Source organism: Diprion similis, chromosome 7 (assembly GCF_021155765.1).
Source record: "Diprion similis isolate iyDipSimi1 chromosome 7, iyDipSimi1.1, whole genome shotgun sequence".
Lineage (NCBI taxonomy): Eukaryota > Metazoa > Arthropoda > Insecta > Hymenoptera > Diprionidae > Diprion > Diprion similis.
In genome coordinates this window covers 1,110,163-1,130,847 of record NC_060111.1, presented here as the reverse complement: position 1 = coordinate 1,130,847, position 20,685 = coordinate 1,110,163, and the positions used below count along the sequence as shown (strand labels likewise).

The window sequence follows — 20,685 nt, the reverse complement described above, 5'->3', positions numbered from 1 at the left end:
TGAAGAGTCAAGACAATTGACAGACGGATACGTAGAATCAAAATGGCCGTGGTTGGACGCGTTTGTAAGTTGTAATTTCATCTCTGCTCTATAACGGTAATTTGCTGTGTTTTTATCAATTACTATCGCTAATGCTAATCAAAAAGAGTTAGGAAAGCGGAAGAAAGAGTTTACTTAAAAAACTGTAAATAATGCAGTCGGCAAACCGACATTGTAAGCGTGCGAGTATAATAGACATTATAATTTTCAGTCATTCGATGCGGCCATTTTCTTTTTGGTCATTGATTACAATCTAATGTAAATCTTGTTTTAAAATTTTGATAAAAAACGAAGGAAATTTAATTCTCCATAACTTTGGACGTAACAATCTTCTGCAAACGTTTAATATCTTCGGATTTGTAATTAAACCAAAAACTCAAGACGACGGCCCTCCCCACCGTTCAGAATTTCTACAAATTTTACATTCCGACTAAATTACACGGCAAAGTAAAAGATCGCCGATAGAACGCCTGACGCTTCTCTACCCGTCGGACACGACAGGTGAGAGTCACATACGAGTGCGCATTTTGACCGCAAGATGGCGCTGGCGCTGAAATCGCATCGTGCTGCTGAGGATTATGGGTAGATGGCGAGTCGATCGTCGATTATTTTTTGCCCGCCGTCAGTCGGGCAGCCGCCATGTTACCGTGCAGCGAGTAGGACGTGTCGTCGCGCGATGATCGCAGTTGGCCGTGCGTCGAGTCTGTTTTCAGCCGAGTTCGGTTTCCGGCATAATGTGTAGTAACGAGCCGGTGCGCATTGATAATTGTGGCCGGAAATTATGCTACGAGTGTCGCTACTACGAAGCAGTGATAAGGTGAAGTGCGTCGATATCGTGGAGAGACAGCGATAGCCGAGAAGCCCCGCGGACCAGCTGAGTGACGAGAAAGGGAGCGAGAGAGGGAGAGAAAGATACATATACGGAGAGAGAGGCGGAGAGAGAGGGAGCGAAAGAGAAAAGCCCGCCGAGGTGAGTGAGTCACGTTGTTGTAGAAATTCTGTGTCTCGTTTCTTGGCGCTCTCCTCGTGCGCTCGAGGAATGCGTGTCGTCTCCTCTCGTTGCTCCTGCGGCTCCTCGACGCTTCGTTTCCTCCCCCTGCTGCTGCAGGAAGCATCGGAAGCAGCACAGAGCAGCGACGGCGTCTCATGAAGCACGTTTCGGTTTCTCTGCCCAAAGCGATCGCCGGTCAATTCGAATCTCGAGATCGTCGATTGTTCTCTTCGGAGTTGATCGCGATGCTCGGTTGTTCGGCACGCGACGCGTCTTTGTTTGTAAATAAAGAACGCTTGCGGCGTCCGGCGATCGTACGTACGTACGTATGCAATGCAACGCGTCTATATACTTGTGCCTCTCGTATTTCTTGATTAGATTCATTAAAAAAACAACGATGTTGTCGCGTTGTTGATTAAAGTAGGACGCGACTCGTCACGGCTCGCACACTCTTTGATCATTTTGAGGTTAGCGACGTATTACCGTAACGATTCGTGCTTAGGAAAAACCGTTAGGAACTGTTTAAAAACTGGCGGTAAATTGTAACTAAATAAAACATAAACAAAATGGTCATTTTCTTTTCAATCTTTCGTTACGATACTAACTTCAACTTATTGTTAGTCTTCTCAGACTCGTCGCGTGCTTCGTTTCAAACCGTAAAATATAACGGCTGTGCGCCTCCTGTGTCAATCAGGATCTCCGAGGACGTTCATCAGCCAACTCTCGTCTCTCGTCTCTCGTAAGCAGCGTACTCACGTCGTATAATTTGTATGTAGTATGTATGCATGTACCTACGAGGCATTCTGGTTCGTTAGCCTTGCCAAGGACGTTCGGTCTCACGTTTTCTCTCCCCCTTTTTACCCCCCTCTTCCACCTCTCTTCTCCTCCTCCTCTTTTTCTTCTTCCACCTTCTACTTCGGCCGTTACGAATCGTAGATGCGATCTCGCTTCTCCTCCGCCTCCTCTCCCCCCTCCTCTTCTTTTTCTTCTTCTTCTTCTTCTTCTTCTTCGTCTTGATATACGGGTTCCATTTCCTCTCGCTGACGACGATCTTCCTCGTTCCTGCTCTCAGTCTCAGATAAGACCTTTGTTAGAGATTATTGAGGAATCGTCGTTCCTTTTTCGAATAGTCTTCTCGACAATGGGTATGGAGTATATATATAAAATCAGACGTTCGTTATTTCGTTACGCTGTTATTTATCAAGGATTTATTCACAAGGAATTGAAGAAGTTAGTAACGTTAGCACAACGAAATATTGATGGAAAAAATTCGTTCTTGTATATATAATTTTTTAACCGACTTTCAAACGGTTGCATTTTTCAAGTATGAAATATGTTTTATTTGTTACAATTTTTTCTAAACGTGCGCAGCGTTTTTTAAAGTAACGTTACTAATTTCAATCTTGTATAAATATTATTTCATTCTGTAAGGGATAAACGTAAAACGAAGCGATGACAACGCAGTTTCGAAGAGAAAAATATGTTTACATACACTTCGTCGTTAAAGTTTACAGTGAAAAACAAGAGAAATGAGAATATTCAACGGTGGCATAAGAATTTTCAACCTGTTACGTCGCACGCCTGACTAATTTCAATTATTATCATCATCCGTTGTCGTGATGAAACAAATTAATATTCCGGTAAATACTTGCACTCGATTTATATACATATATCTGAATCTTCGTCGTCGTCTCGTTACACTTTCTTAAACCGCACACTCACGAGCTTAACGAAGAAAAACGACCAGCAGTTTCGTGACGATTTCTCTTCTTTGAGTTCTTCCTTTATAATTATACAAGTTTGGATAAATCTTATCGCATGTATTTAAATGAAAATCACATTACATTACAAATGTCTCGTTTTTTTTTTTTTTTGTTTTTTGCGGTCATGTGATACATTTGTAAAGATAATCGAAAAACTCGACACCGTCGTGCGTGCTTCTCCTTGAGTCAAATTTTTTTTTCTCTATCTTCAATCATCTCTCGCTCATGCGGTTTACCAACAGCCGTTAATAAAACAATTTGTTCTCTACTCTGCTCTGCATTAATTTTATTTAACGCTGCAATTTTATTCAATCCAGCCCCCACGTAGATGTATTATATGTACATATGTGTATGTGTATATATACTTAAAATATGTTGTTATAAAGCTGTTACACAATTTTATAACGCTTTATACACACATTTTCATTCCGCCCTGTTTTTTCATACCGTCATCGTCGTCGTCGTTGTTGCGTCACGCGCCGTTATGTATGGTGTATTACATACGTATTGTTATACATATATATACATCTACTACGTCTAACATATGCGATAAGGTGTGCATTGTATAACAGGTACTTACTCGTTGAACGCGATGCAGCGTAAAGTTGACGGCTGATCAATGATCAGTGAGAACCGTTGTTGTTCTTTTTTTTTTTTTTTTCTAATCTTTTTGTTCTCTTTCTTGTTCTACTTTTTTCGTTGTAACTTCTTCGTCTTCTTCTTCTTCTTCTTATTTTTCTTGTGGCCTGACACTGCAATCTCTATTCGGACCTGCTTCACACACACACACACACAAACACACTGCAGGTAAAAAAGGCCCCGAGAGTCGTTGTTGGATGTTCTTCGTTTCCTTTCGTTTCGTTTCGTTTCGCTTTGGGTCGGGTCGAGTTACTCGCGGTTACTTTTCACCACTTCACGGACGACCCGATTTTCCGATGATATCGTTTCTCTCATCTATTCGATTCTATATATATCAAGATACGTATGTTCGTATACATATACATATTGTATATTGAAAAACTGATTACGGTTTTATAAGTTTGAAAGATTTTTCAAAATCTATACCTTCTTCATCGATTTATTATCTCCCCGTAAAAATTGCATTATGCGTAGGTATATACGGTGTTTTTTAAATTTATTTGTTTTTATTTTTTTTTCTCTTCTGTTGCGAAGCGAATATTTATTATAGAAAATATACTTTGCTATCAAATTCAATACATGTAAATCTATTGAAATTCTCTTGATAAGAACCGAGTTCTATTTTATCTTGGGCCGTTTAGTTTTACCGAGAAAATTATTCTGCTGACAAGCTGCTGTGCGCTGCACTGTGGGGTTAAATACGGCAATTAACGCTTCTCTGCTGCTGCTGCTGCTGCTTGTTCTCTCACACGTGTTCTATATGGAGACGTATACAATGTTGGTATACACATGTGTACATATATATATATATACACATGTAATACTGCAACAGCAACGCGATTGCTGCATCGAACAGAAGTCAGTTCTCAACGTCATTGCTGTCTGCCTGACTGCCTGACTGCCTGGCTCTGTGTGTTTGGAACTGGTTTTGTAACCCAGAAGTTCAGACGAGGATGATGATCGCGAACCGCAAATACCGTTCACAGGATACTCACGATTCCGATCGTTAATTCGTAGGGATCGATCCTGTCGAGATTCGTTTACTCACGATCTATATATTTATATTGCAAGCTGCTGTTATATTGTTGCTAAACCCACGATTTATGTAACACACGTGTCTACCAAACGATTTTACCTGCTTTATACACTCGGTGTTCTGTGTTTGTTATATTATCGCTTAGTTTCACACGATTAATTTGAAATTAAACAATATTATTGCCGAAATTATATAACTTGAGTTTGATAACGATTTATGTAAAAGAAAGTACGTTTTTCTCTCTTATGGTTAGTCGTGATTATCTGACTTTTTTTCGATTGACGAAAGTCACTCGAACATTTTTTTTATTCTCTCAAAGGCGTCTCCATTCACGAGATATTCTGCGGTGTCAAGTTAAATTGGACACCCTGTATTCTTATTGGTATTGTTGTTATTATTATTACTATACACGCAACGAGATTCGCACGCAAGTGTCAATTCGGCCTTTTGCATCATCGTCTCGGTTCGTGTTCACTGTTTCTTCATTTCTTATTATTCTATCGACATCGCGGGAATAAGAAGAAGTTCGAAGAAGAAGAATAAGAAAAAGAAAAGGAAGAAGCAGAACGGTTGCAGCCAGTCAGGTAGAATGGAATATTTACTGTTATTCGCGCGGTTGAACGTGACTTCTTCTTCTTATTCTTCTTCTTCTTCTTCTTCTTCTTAGTCTTCGCTGATGCTGTTGGATCGACCAGCGGTCGAAACGCGATTTTTAAGGTCTTGTCGAGTGTGACGCATAAGATTATATATAATAATAACAACAGTTTGAACAAAGAAGATTAAACAAATTTTTCAGCTTTAAGACTTGAGCTGCAAGTTGTCACCTAATATACAAAACGTTACATGAATTTTCTTTTCTTTTCTTTTTTTTTTCAACATGCATATATAACAAAAATTTGCTCTTATGAACAGAGAAAAAAAATTAGCGTATCATTCAAAATTCATTTTTAAACAATTTTGAAGGAGAGAAGAAAATTCTATTCATAATAAGTCGGAAAATTTTTATCTTTGATTGATACTTAAAATGGACGTTCGAGTTGTACACGATTATTGGCATTAAATTAATACGGAAATTGAAAACTTTTAAAAATTATCAATTTATTTAACTGGACTTCATAATATTCTTCGTGCGATTTATTCGTTTATTTAATCCATATTAAAGAAAACGAAATAAATTTCGCTGTTTCTATAAAATTGAATTCAAATTTTTGGTTATTATATATATATATATACATTATACGTACAAAAATTTTTTAAACCCTGATTATATGTTTTTATTTTTGTTTCATCATCATTATTATTATTATTATTATTATTATTATTATAGATTTTTTTCCCGACAAATCTTCTCTCAATAATTGCATAAACTTGGCGCAGCTTTCGAGAGAAAAACCTTTTTAGTCAGAAAATTGTCTCCTTGCAATTCAAACGGAACTCGTGCGTGCAGAAAACTATTTTTCCAATCACAGCGTGCGTATTTTATTTATAAAACAAGGAACAAAAAACAAAATAACAAAATAAAAAAAAAAATAAAAAAATCGAATCCATCATTGTTAAATTCGTTAATAGTTTAACGCGTATCGTATTTTACGTACCTCCTCGTCGTATGTCGTACTATTTTCCATCGATGCTGCGGATCGACTGGCGGCACAGTGCAAGACGACAGCATGCGATAATAATGACGACTTATGCCCGCTGCTGCGTAAAACATGCTTCTTATCGATATTTATAAACGGAATTCATATTTCATCTCTACAAATTTACGTATCATACACGTATAATATATATATATATAAGAATTGCGAAAGAATAGAAATAATACTTTCATTCGCACGATTAAATCTTAATTTTTCTTATATTATGGCGGTTAATCGCTGTCGAAAACAATTTTTTTTTTTTTGTTTTTTTTTTCAAAGCGTTTATTTTTTGAACCGAATTTTTCTTGCCATAATTAATCTTGCTCCGTTATTGTTAGAAAATGAATATATATATTAGGGTGGCGCAAAAAAAAAAAAAAAACCGACTATTTTCTTTTTTTTTCTAGTTTCGTGTGACAAAATGTTAGTTTTTGATATTTTGAGAGCCCACTCCAAAGGAGAGTTGAAAAAAAATTATTCTAAACGGTCGCTACAAATTTTAAAAATGTCAAGAATCGTCAAAAAATTAAACTAAAAAAAATTGTATTTTCAGTATTTTTTTTGATTTTTAATTCATGTCGTGGTGTATTGTTATCGATTCTTTCTTACTAAATTAAAGAAAAAAAATTTATGAAATATTAATATGAATATTAAAAGGTCGCTCGAAAAGATCTAAAGAAATGCAGCAAAAAGTTGATAAAAAATTATGGGAGACCTTTCAAAATTGAAATTTTGAACTGAAACTTTCGGAAACTTATTTTTTTTTGTCCGTAAAATTATACCGTAATGAGAAAAAAATTTAAAAAAAAACACGATTTTTGACGATTTCTGACGTTTTAAAAAATGTGGAGTGGTTCTTAAAACATCAAAAACTAACATTTTGTCACTCGAGACTGTAGAAAAAAGAAAAAAATTCGGTTTTTTTGCGCCACCCTAGTATATATATAATATTCTGTGTTTATCACATTTGATATATTCGACACGATTTCGTCGTCTTCGTTTGCTTTTCAATCTCTAATTTCGTACGATTATTAAAATTTATTTATCAAATGACAAATCGTTTTTTGTACACTGTTTAAAAATAATTCTCAAAATATTCTAATCGCGTCGCTCTTCTTTTTTTTTTTTTGTTTCGTTTTGAGATTTAACATTTCACACGATTAATCTACCCTAACTTTTACTTATCTTGCTTGCAGCTTTCAGAGCTTGCAATACGATGATGAAAAAATTGTTATTCTTGCGTTATACAATTTCTTTTTTCTCCAATTCCGATCACTTAATCACGCTCAAATGAACTCACAGGATGTTGTACAGACGATTGTATCGAAGGAAAATTTTATGCTCCTCCCTTTATGCATATTATATATATTTATATATATATATATATATACATTATCGATATATACGTATAATCATTCCAATGAACTCTTTCCGCAGTCAGTTTCATAATGAATATCGCCTTGACCCGCCTCCATGTCGTCTCGGATAGGCGTCTGCGGTTTGTTAAAAATAAAAAAGAAAGGAAGCCTTATATATAGTTGCAGTGTGGAAATTTTATATATGCAACGATAAACCAGACTGTAGATCCGAACTTGACTTGTTTTTAATCGAATTATCTTATTTTATAACCATATATTGCAAATGAAACATTGGAAGTAAAATCATTGTTTTGAAAATTTTGTAAAACGGTTTTAAAAGAGGTTCGTTTCCAAAATCTGAATACATTCTGATTTGCAAAAATAGTTTTTTTCAATTCGAATAACGATTTTTCCTAAAAATCAATCCTTGCGAAGTTCACTTATACATATATATATACTCTTAATTTTTTAAAATTGGATTTGAAAAATTTCGGAAAAAATTCTATGATCTAATTAAAGGTCGTTCGTCTTGAATTGATGTACATATACATACTTAAATAAACTATTTGTGAAAAGATAATTTTGATAAACAAAATAATTGGGGCGTCAATTCTTCATATATATATATATATATATATATATATATATATATATATATTACTCAATTCGTTTATCATTTTTTTATTCACCAATATACTTTACCTACATCATATTCACGAAATGTACGAAATTTAACGAAGCAAGATGATAACCTCGAGGGCCTCTTTGCTACGATATCACTCCGGCGAACAAACAACAAGCTCTAATCATCCCGGTATAAATGCCGGCTCTCCGAACCATTCTCGGCATAATTAAACTTACTCGCATCTGTGAAACAGCTAGTTAGTTAGTTTTTCTCAAAACACACAGAATTATTATTCAACATGAAGATTATCGCCTACGTCGTATTCGCCATGTTGGTCATCTGCCAACTCTACACTTTCGTCCAAGCTCAGGGCCACCGTAAGTGTCTTTTTTCAAAGTAATTATTATTAATATTTGTTAATTTAATAATCATTTTTTCTTTCTTTACTATCTTTACTCCGTTGTTCTTATTTTTTTTATCAATATTTGTTCCATCTGAAAACCACTTCGTTTCATCTATCGCTGGAAATAATTTGATATATTTTTTAAACGATTGTTTAACAAGAAAGTTTTACATGAAATTAACGAATTTCTGTAGTATTTATATTTAATTTCTTCGTAATTTTTATTTCGAAATATTTTCTGAAAAATTTGGTAGAAATTATTTTTCCCTTAACTTAAAATTAAAAATGTGATAACATATAAATTAATTGTTCGATCTTATTTCTAATTCGATCGTTATAATAATTTTTTTTTTTTTTTTTTTTTTTTTTTTTTTCATTTGTACCAATTTATTCAACTTGACGACCAATTTTTCAGCCCAAGGACAGGATCGTCAACACGGTGACCACGCTGGCCACAACCATGCTGGGCACGATCATGCTGGCCACGACCACGCTGGCCACGACCACGCAGGTCACCACCATTAATAATCCATTCTTTTGAAAATCTGCGATGTGAAAAGTAATAATAAAGTAACAGGCTTCGCCTTTTTATAGTTTTATGTCTGTTGATTATTTTTTTTTCTATTCCAAACTTTTAATTTCCTCTCCAATATATTTTATATCTTTATTGTTATATTTTTATGTAACATATTGTTTATATATAATATATAGTTGATAGACTTTATTATCGCATTTGAAGATATTATTATTATATAGACTCTTCGATATCTCGGTTAGATATTACATTCAGTTTTTTTTTTTTTTTTTTTTTTTTTTACTTTGGAATTCTGCAATACGTGTTGCAGTCCGTGTAACAATAAACAACGAACAATGAGCCGAAGTGTAGATATATATATATATATATATATATATATATATATATATATATATATACATATGAATTGTAATTATATATAATAATACAGTACTTAACGTGCAACAACTGTAACAATCCAAGGACTACTTGGCGGCCATGGTGTTCACGTTTCTAATGCATTCTCATGCCTTTAACCAACTTCACTTTCATTAGGTATATATTGTGCACGCGATTATTTATACCATATATTATTATCGTGATACAAATAGTTGAGAATCAATTGTTTGAAAATTTTAGCGGAAAACTTAGCCTCAAATTCAGTCTTTTTCCCTTTTTAATTTTTTTATTCATTTTTCTTTCCTATGTCCATTAGGAAATTGTTCCTTATTTAAGATGTTGCCGAATTTTTGCCCCTCCATCTGCCAAATCAATTTGAAATAATTCGAAAACGATTAGCTAATTTTTTCACATTTTTACCTCAACTCTCGGGTATTCCGATTTGTGATCGAAGTTTCTTGTGGAAATAACATGGGAAAAAAATTGTTTCCTTGGTATATATTTTTTTGCAAGAGTAATGATATTGAAAAAAAGTCTGTAACTGCGAGGTTTTAGTGGGCATTAGTGCTGCTATCCGTAAAAAAAATTTACATCACGATACCAGCAAGTCTAGTCGAAGTGCACTTCCTCTAAATAAAAAAAAAAGGTCAGATTTCGAGTGTGTGCAATTCGTCGAGATTGCGTGAGATGATTATGTGAATTTTTTCCCAAACGTTAGCACTAATGCCGACTAAAACCTCACGGTTACAAATTTTTTTTTCAACATTATTACTTTTACAATAAAATATATACTGAGAAAGAAAAGTTTTTCCCATTTTATTTCCATAAGAAACTTCGACCAAAAAACGGATTTTCTTAGAGTTGAGATAAAAATCTGAAGTAATTAGGTAACTGTTTTCTAATTATTTCATGTTGATTTGGGGGATTGTGGTGGCAAAAATTCGTCAACACCTTAAATAAGGGACCACCCTAGTTGTATATTGTATATATATATATATATATATATATATGGTCAAATACGTTTTAAATTCATCGTTAGGGAGGAAGGACGTCTCCTTGTCTCCCGTATTTTCTGCATCTCCGCCAATCTATTCGAGGGTCGACTTGACAAGAGTATAAAATTTGCGCCAGGGTCACTTGCTGTTCGCAGTTTTCTTTCTTTCATTTCTTTCATTTCATTTCATTTCATTTTCTCCTTTTTTTCCCTCTGCTCCGCAGCTCTGACGAGATAATTAGAGATACGCGTAATGAGATCTGCTGCATCGATGATGTATTTCATCGACAATTTATTATGATTATTAATATCGTCATTATTATTGTTGCTGTTGTTGTTATTATTATTATTATTATTATTATCTTATATCGCGTTGCGAAGACGAAAAAAGAAGGAAGGAAATATATGAGAAGTTGAAGCTATAACGTTGGATTATGAGAGACGAGACTAACGAATAAATCAATCGTGTGAGGCTTGATCAAGATTTATCGATCTTTATTATATATATCTGCAATATGTTCAGCGCGGTAGTCTCTGGTAGTCGCTTGAAATTTATTAGAGACGCTTCTATAATCGCACGACTAATCGGATTAATTGAGGTCTAAATCTTGGAGTGAAAAATCTGAAATTGATGTCGTTTATACTGAATTGGAAACAACAAGTATTTGAATGATTATAATTAACTATTAAGAAGAAGAAGAAGAAAAAGATGAAGTTTTCTACACAATTTTAGATAATTTTTGTCTTTGTTGAAACAGTTTCCGGTTTTGTTTGTTACGCAGTCGCTGCGGTACTCGAGTGAAGCTGAACGTGAATTAATTAATATCTTTTTCAAAAAAGTTACTGTTGTTTAATGTATAAATTTATGTTTATGATGTATTTATTTTGCGCAATTTTTGCACATTTCTTTGATAATCGCTAATAATTTTATTAGTGCGTTATTCATACATTCTTTATTTAAAGATTTTTTTTTTTTTTTCTTGATTCTTGGATTTAACAACAATCGTGATTTTCTCCCGCTTTATAAATTACCTGTCAATTTTATTCTTCTCGGCTTTCTTCTGACTTAACTCCAACCTGCCATCCCACGAGTTGTCTTGAATTTGTAAACTTTTTTTTTTCATATATATATACTTAACAAATTCCCGCGGCGAAAAAGAATTGGATCTCGTTTTCTCGATTCTTGAAACACGCGCGTGCTGCGGCTGTTCCGATAAAAATGATTTATCAACGTTATATATATATATATATATAATAATATCATACGCGATGAAGGAGATGAAATTTGGGGAAAAAATTGGAAAACATTATTTATCCAATATAACATATAAGATCGTGATAAATGAACGAGGGTAACGTGAAAATTTTTTTGCAACGTTCGTATGAGAATTTTAAACTTTTTTTTGTCCTCCCCCTTCTTCCCCCTCTTTTTCTTTTACTCAGTTATTCAAGGAATTTTTTTTTTTTTTATATCGTCAGTATACAGATCTCGTAAATTCCCGTAAGTTTTTAAATTTGTACTAAATAATTTTGCTGATAGATAAATAATAAGAATAATAATAATAGTAATAAACGATTTTTCATATCTCTAAATCATCTCGGTGAAATTATTATAGGTATGTTTATATAGAGTGTATTCTGTTATAAAGTCTTGGGTATCTTCCGAGCAGATCTTTGCTCGCTCGTTCACGATTCGGACCTTGAAATTGATGTCTGACCTAATTCGGTCATTCGCGAGTCAATTGCAGTTTATGGAATATCGATTGACACCGATTTAACACGTGCGACGATAATCACGTTTGGTAGTAGAAAAGTGGAAATTTTTTTTTTTTTTTTTCAAATAATATTCACGGCTCAATAATATTATATAATATTTCGTTTTATTTATTATATATATATATATATAGCTAAGTATGAAAATTAATGTATGCGAGTAAAATTAATTTATAATAATTTACGCAGCATTCGTATAGTTGAAGGATTTTCATGGTGATTAGGAAATTTGCCAGGAGATTTACATTAATGGTAATAATGATAATGATAATGATAATGATAATTAAACTGCATTACGTGCAGTTCTTCGTCTTGTGCCAAGAATTGCTTGTACGTCTGCGAATTTACTTCCTCCTCCTTCCCTTCTTCTTCTTCTTCTTCTTCTTCTTCTTGCATTCGCATAATTGATTATTATATTATAAATTATTATTTTATTATAACGATATTTTGATCTAGACACGAGTTATTATTGTTATTATCATTATACACAGTAAAGAAATAATTGGAACGTTTTTTTTTTTTTTCGTTTTGAACGTTGATAAAAATATTATATTATATGTACAACCGGTTTATGTATATTTTCTTTTCTTTAAAATTAAATTGCATTGATTGTTAAATTCTGTACGTCTAGGGAAACGGATTGAAGACTTTTTTTTTTTTTACAATTGTTGCACCATTTTTCTGGTTTGATAATATAACATAAAAAAATCGCATAGACAAAAAAGAAGAAAATATGAAAATTTTGAGAAATTGCGTTGGCCTTTTTCCAGAATCGTTGGCACCGATCACCTGCTTCACGTCGGCGCGACGTCGCGCCGAAAATTCTTAACTCGTAATCGATCAATCATCTGCAAAAGGCTTGAAGCTGACGGAGAGAAATTGATTTTCGTTTAGGCAATGTAACCGAGAATTGGTTTCCTCGTTATTTATTTATTTGTTTTATTTTTTTTTTTTTTTTTCACTCTCGATCAACAATTATTAATGATTATGTTGTCGTCGATCGGGATCACGTGATCATTTCAATTTTACGGATCGATGAATAGTTATTATACTTACATGATGTATCATTCAAGTTATTTAACGCTTAGGTGAAATAACGGCGAAATTATAAATTTATAATATATTATAATGTATATGGGGTATTCCATGCCAATTAGACCAGTGTTAAACTCCAACCGTCTCAAAATCATTTTATGTTTTTTTCTAACATTCTACTCGGTGAAAAACGTGACGTGAATTTTTTTCAAATTTTTTTTTTATCAAACCGTTTATTTTTTATAATTATTATTCTGAAGTCGATTACGAATGCCGAATTTTAATAATCTGAAAAAATTCTCAAAAATTCAGTGAATTACACAAAACATCCCTCCGTTAAGGAAAACGTGGGTTGAATTTTTTTTTTTTTTTTTTTTTTTTTTTCTAGTTTTTAAACCCAATTCGAATTATTTTGTGGCGAAAGTTGAAGTAAAGAAATGAAACTTTGAAAAGACAACAAAGTTTAGAATGATCGGAAAGCCGACGGCTCGAAGTTCCGAAATACAAAATTTCGAGAATTCAAATATACTCTCACAGAGAGCTTAATTTACACAACGAGTGGGTGTAAAAAAAATTCGAAAAAGTAAAAATCAAAACGACCTGGATTCCGAATGTAAAAATATCGGAAATCGAAAACAAAGAAAGATCAAAGCGATGAAATTTAACCAAGACAAAAATTCACAGAACTAAAAATCTTGGATCATCCGGAATTTCCAGTTTCACGTTATTTTTAAATTCTCTCATTTTCGCTCTTTTGGAATTTTTTTCGCCCCCTAACGAATACGAGAAAACGAGAAAAGTTGTTAATTCACTCATAAATTCTACACTCTAATTTCGACGTCAATCGCTTTTCCCGGCCGCTCTTACCTTCGTGTATTTATTTATTTTCTCTCTATCCTCAAATACTCTAATTATCTTTCTCCACCTACTCCGCGTGCTTTTCGGTTATAAATAATCGAATGACTAACGGCTCGTCTCTGTCACTTGACCCGGAGCAGCTCAAGGAGCTGTTTTAATTTTAACTATTTTTCTTCTGTAAAAATATTTCATTTAACTTCTTTCCATTCTTTCTTTTCATCTATCTCAAATTCTTTTACATTGTATTCATTTGTTTGCTTATACTTTTTTCTCAGATTCTCTAGAAATTTCTACGAAGAAATTTCGATATCATTCGTTTGAGAAAATAAACTTTCTATATATATAGAAAACAAAAAAATTATTCTTCTCGCACGATTACAATTTTAATATCATCCAAGTCTAAATTGCATTCAGATTACTAATCTTCTTAATAATAATAATAATAATAATAATAATAGAAAATTATATCTAACCGGAATAATTTTCCTCTGTCGACTTGCTCGTACAGTCGAATCGTTATTTTAGCGACTGAGAGGAGATTTTAAATAGTTTTTTCTTTCTTATTTTTTGCTCTTTCTTCGTTACTGTATGTATATAACAATTGTCTTACCTGTTTTCTTTGCAATGTTAATTTGTAGTTTTTTTCTGCCAAATTTCACGAACAAGTTGTCAATTTGGTTCGGGGCCAGCTCGAGTTATCACGCGCGTAGAAAAAAGGAAAAATTAACGCTCAGAGCGATTCTTTGGAAATTTTTGCAAAATTTTTTATCTTTACGATTTTATAAAAACGATATTCTGCGATATTTTACTACTTTTGTTTTTAACTCTTCTTATTCTTCTTATCGTCAACGCGTTCTTGTTTTCAAAACTGTTATATATATATATATATATACGTTATGATTTTAATTCTACTTATTTATTATATTTTTATTAGTTTACTTTTTGAAGTAAGGTTTAAAATTTTAAAAGAACCCTTCATTCGCCCTTCCGGCGGAAGTTAACAGATTCAACTCTACGAAACACGAAGACGAAGAAGAAGAAGAAGATGATGATGATGATGATGAAGGAGAAAAAGTTGAGAGATGATCTCGAGACGTTCGCTCTCGGCTCTGCAGGATAGTCGTTAACTCGAGGAAACTGCAAGTCAAGCCGTTTGCGATCCTAATGCGATAATTATAATTAGACCTCGTCGTCGTCTCTCATTATACGAATAATATTCCTTCTCACTTATGCCTAGATTTCGGTGACGATTGGCAGCCTCACGCGGTCCAGCTCACTTCTTGACCTCTCGGATTTGGACCGGAATTTTCTATACGATTTTCTCACTTTGAAAAAGTACTAGCTTTGTCTTTTTTTTTTAGATTTTTTCGACATGGTTCGAATTTTTCTTTCAATTTTTCAAAAACCGTCCAATAAAACTTGTTGCATTATCAAAAAATCGAATCGTTGCACGGAGACCTTTATTTCAGCGATATTTTTGATTTTTGAGGGTATCCAAAAGTTTTTCTTTTAATTTTTTTCGATTCACCCTATATATATGTTGTAAGCGATACAATTTTTTCTCCGAGACGCTTCTTCTATTTTAGGTTTCATTCAACTATTCCGACTGCGATGCTTAATTTTCATTTTTACTTCTGTTTTATTTCATCTCCTCTCGCATCATCCAGCTATTTGTAACACTTTCGTGTTTATTCTTTTCCGTTTTTCATTCTTATCCAATTCCTTTCATCCCTCGCACGCTTATCCTTTTTTTTTTTTCTATTTTCTTTTTTCATTTTACTTTTTCTTGTCCTTCTTTTGCTCACTCCGAAGGGTTATATGGTGTATATATATATATATATGTATATACATGTGCTCGCGTTGGATAATTTACAATCGGTATAATTAACGCAGGTTTGTATTATTATTATTATTATGCCGGAAATAAATATGGACAGTGGTAAAAATGCATCGCTTGAGAGGGATCGAATTTCCACGAAAAAATATATTCTACTGGCTGTAGAATCGGAGGGAACGTCTTTTTTTTTTTTTTTTTGTAAGGTTAAAGTTCGTCACGATTTTGATATATATACTTAACGATACAGACTTTTCGAAATATCCTTATTTCTCAAAATTCTACTATTTTCGGGAATTTGTTGGGTTCTGTCAAATTACGAATTTTAAAATTTCCGAAAGCGCTGAATTCCGAAGTTTCGAAAAAAAAAGTTTTATTTGTGATGATGATGATAGTTTTTTAGATTTTATCCTTTTAAACACCTTCGTCTGTACGATCTTTCTCTACTTTGTATTGAAGAATACAAAATAGATTAAAATTCAAAAATCGTTATTTTACAGTTTTACGATTTGCCTTGATAAAACAAAACCTAATTCATACGTTCTGCAAATTTGAGATCTTGTAAAATAATTTTTATTCCAAAGTTATAAAATGGTAATTTTTTTTTTTCAATACCATTTGTTTTCCTTAAATCCAATCTCCCTTCTTTTCCTTTTCCTTTTCCTGCTTCTTCCTCTTCTCCTTTTTTTTTGTGTATAATCAAACCGCCCCTTTATCTATTCATAGATCTTCTCTTTAACCCGCGCTTTCCGACGAACGTTTACCGCCTCGTGTAATTTTCACCACCCAGCTCTTCTCTTCAATTCATTATCACACCGGGTATCGATGATTCTGACGCACAATTACACTTTCAAATCTATCAAGTAAAAAAAAGCCTCTTTCCCATCCAATATAAAGGCATGATGGGAGATTACGTTTGGGATTTGATATATACCTACTAGAAATTCCATACGAAAGTAGATGAAACACGATAAATATCCATTTTTAAACTTTTTTTTTATATTTTTTATCAATTATTTAACATTTGTAGTTTGTTTACAATTATTATTCTCGAATGAAAGTGATTTAAATACAGGACTGAAGTTTCTTTAATTTTTATTCACTATGTAAATTCCTTTTTTTTTACGACTTGCGAAAAATTATAATTTACTTGCGTTACTGAAAATCCTGCAAACCTGCAGTAATTAGGGCAAAAAAATTTTATTTCTTTTTTTATCTCAACCATTTCAAATAATTGAAACACTACACTGAACCGAACGATTAGTTGCTTACAATTAGACTTAGCTCTGATTCTTCCAACTAAACATTCAATACCGTTAACTGAGATTCCTTCAAACAAACAGAACGTGATTTTACATCTTTTATCCAACATTTATTGGATCAAAAAGTAGAATATTCAGATTAACAAAATAATTTTCATATAATTAACTATATATATTTCGTTGACTGAACATCCTCGTAGTTTTTAATTAAATGATAATTCGAACAGCAGAAGTATTTTTCATTTAGTTCATGCAACTTGCAAATTTTAAAATAACGAAATATTAATCCCCCCCCCCCCCCCACGTCGTATTCAACTTTTTTCTTATTACATTCGTAATCAAAAGTATATATTTTCCCAAAAGTGATACCAAGTAACCTTTTTTTAGAGAAATCGTGATATTTTTCAACGTTCACGATCACTTTCATTTGCATTTTCATTTTCATTTTCATTTTTACTACACTTTTGCGAGACCTTTGCTCGAATGAATATATATAGCTGGAGGTAGACAAGGTAACGTGACAGCTAAAACGGTGTACGTGCGGGACTTTATCAGAGAAACCGATGCGTCAGAGCATATCGTACAGCGAGAATCGCACTAATCGACGATTCGCTGGTTGCCTCGATATGCGCCGAGTGTTTAGCGCATTTTCGCAAATTCTCTCGACGTGAGATTCCCTTCCTTGTCATTCCCTCCGGCAGATCGTGTAGGCGAAATGATTCATCGCCGTTAGCTAGAGGCGTAACGGGTTATAATATACATATACGTAACGTGTATATTGTATATGGGATATTCCACGCCAATTCGACCAGCGTTGAACCCTGACCATCTCAAAATTATTTCATGTTTTTTTTTCTAATATTCTACTCGGTGAAAAACGTGACCTGAATTTCTGTCAAGTTTTTTTTTTTTTTTAACAAACTGTTTATTTTTCATAAATATTTCCAAAACGATTGCGAATGTACATTTTTTTAAATATGAAAAAATTATCAAAAATCCAGCGAATTTATTACCCCGTTAAGGAAAACGTGGGCTGGATTGTTTTTCTATTTTTTTTTTTTTACCGCGTGATTCGGAATTTTGAAATTTTTAAACCCAAAATTATCTTTACTAACTAGAGTGGCGCATCGTCGAATTGGTGAAATTGGACATTTGTTAGTAAATTGACGCTTATTTGACGCTTTTCGATTTGATCCTGTGTTCATTTTAGGTTTAAAAATTTTTAAATTCCGAATTAAGTGATGAAAGAAAGTCTCGTTCACTGAATTTTTGAGAATATTTTCAGATTATTTTAAATGGGCATTCGCAATCGATTACAAATTTTATAAAAAATAAACGGTTGAATAAAAAAAATTTGATAAAAATTCAGGTCGCGTTTTTCACCGAATAGAATGCTACAAAAAAAAAACATGAAACGATTTTGAGATTGTCGGGGCTTAACACTGGTCGAGTTGGCGTGGAATACCCCGTATACAATATCGTCTTATCTTCTCCTCTGCTTCTATCGTCGTAATAAGTATTTCTGCATATAAACACCTTTTTTTCTACCTTTTACACCGCTTTTATGCTACAGTATTAGGCACACACACACGTATAGATATACACACGCGTTGTTGCAACCTACGCAAAACATTGGCTTAAGCTCATGGAAGGCTCATTAAAGGATCATGTCAGCGCCAGTTGACCCATCGGATTAAACCTACTCGGCGCTTTCCTTGCGATAAGATATGTACGCAGACGTGTGTGTAGAAGATAAGTTTTGACCGTTAGGCGGAATTCCGTGTGCAACAAAAATCAAGGCTGCTAAATTTATTGTAAAATTTTAAACTCCATCGAAATCGGAGAAAAAACTCCGTCGATGGGCTTTTGGGGTCGTTGAATACGAAGCTGAAACCAGATTTTAAAAATTCAGGATTTCGAGTCGAATCAACGGTCCCAAAAACCCTTGTGTAGAATTTTTTTGACCCGGTTTTGAAGAAGAATTTGAAATATTCGTTCGGCATATTGAATCCACCATCTTGAATTTTTAGAAGACTTTTCGTTTCAGATGCTTTTAAAATTGTTTACAATTAGTTCGATTTTACTTTGTGATAAATTATTTTCTGGTATTTTCAATTTACTGTATACCTCAAAATTATCGATTTTGATCAGCGCTTATTGTTCATAATCGAAAGATAAAGAAGAGAAATCGTGCGAATTTGTAAATTTTTGGTATTTATACTCTTTGTACCCAGCGGTTTGTTTGTCATCGCCATATTGCAGGAGGGGGGGAAGGGGGGGGGGGGGTTGGATTGGATTTAGTCCTTCCTCAGGCGTCGTTTCCGTTATTCCGAAGACTTACAATTAGTTACACTCTGGCAGTTGGACTAATTCTCTCTCGACGAGATTTTCGTGTCACGAGAAATTTATATCGATCGAAAACAAAAAAAAAAAAAGAGAAGACATTTTTCGATCATCGCGAATTGAAAAATCAGTTTACAAGATTATAAACGAGTCTCTCATTATTTAAATTTAAACACCAATGGAGCCTAACAAGTGAATTGATGAATTGATATTTTTATTGTACAATTTTCTTGATAAATTACGGAGACTGGTGAGCAAAATTTGTTTCTGCAAAATACTTTTTTTCATTTGCATTCGTTCGGTGAACATAAACGACATAATCATTATGCGGTTAAACAATCCGCTGAATATTAATCAAAGAAAATGGAATCGAGGTAAGAAATATTCAGAGAAAATGATAAATATCATTAATTATCGTAAAGATTCGTTTACAATATTCATTTAATATGTATATATATATATATATATATATATATAGTTCTTTTGAATTTTTCATTATCATTATATGAAATGAAATTCTCTCGCGTTTTATTCTCACTAATTTCCGTTTTTTTTTTTATTGTTTTTTTTTTTTTTTTTTTTTTTTTTCTTTTGCACCGATACAATAAATCGCGATCTTTTTTTAAACGATCTTTGATATTGCGTAGTGTCGTTGGTTTTTTTCAACGCATCGTTAAATATCCAACAAGTCAGTTTGTCGTCCTGTGGGGTCCTTCCTTCCTTAGAAACCACCAGCAGCTTAAGGACGACGCAGCAGCTTTGTCCTTAAGCCGGCTAGTTGACAGCTGTCCGAGCTAATCGCTAACATCGCTGGTAGTTGAGGCTGGAAATTGTATATACCGTTATTGAACGTCTAACCGTAAGCTGACTGATTATAGATAAATCCAAGCTTGTGTCATGCGGGATCTAACGATGCAGATTGCTAATATAAAATTAATCGATGCATTCGATTAATCGAGACCGAAAGAATAATCGAACGAGAATCGATTGAATCGGTAGTAATTAATTGATTAACCGATTTATACGAAACCAAAATTTCGTTAACTTTATTACGTAGTTTTGATGGCGGAAAAAGTTTTTTTTTTTTCTTCTTTTTTTTTTTTTCTTTTTTAAATCATTTATAGCTTCATTCAAAATATTTCTCTGCTTCGGATGAAAATATTTATTTATATTTCACTCGTT

The 20,685-nt window shown here is 33.3% G+C and overlaps 1 protein-coding gene across 9 annotated transcripts in view; it reads left to right on the top strand.

Annotated features, from left to right (window-relative positions):
* Positions 1-563: 563 nt before the first annotated feature.
* The window catches only part of LOC124408260 (rho GTPase-activating protein 21-A), a 112,651-nt gene continuing 92,529 nt past the window's right edge, over positions 564-20,685 (top strand). For 3 of the 9 annotated variants that reach the window (XM_046885095.1, XM_046885094.1, XM_046885091.1), the window contains exon 1: positions 575-1,009. The gene's annotated coding sequence lies outside the window, so the exon portion shown is untranslated. Of the gene's footprint in view, positions 1,010-20,685 lie in introns of all 9 variants that reach the window. The other 6 variants (XM_046885089.1, XM_046885088.1, XM_046885092.1 and 3 more) reach the window with 4 other exon arrangements.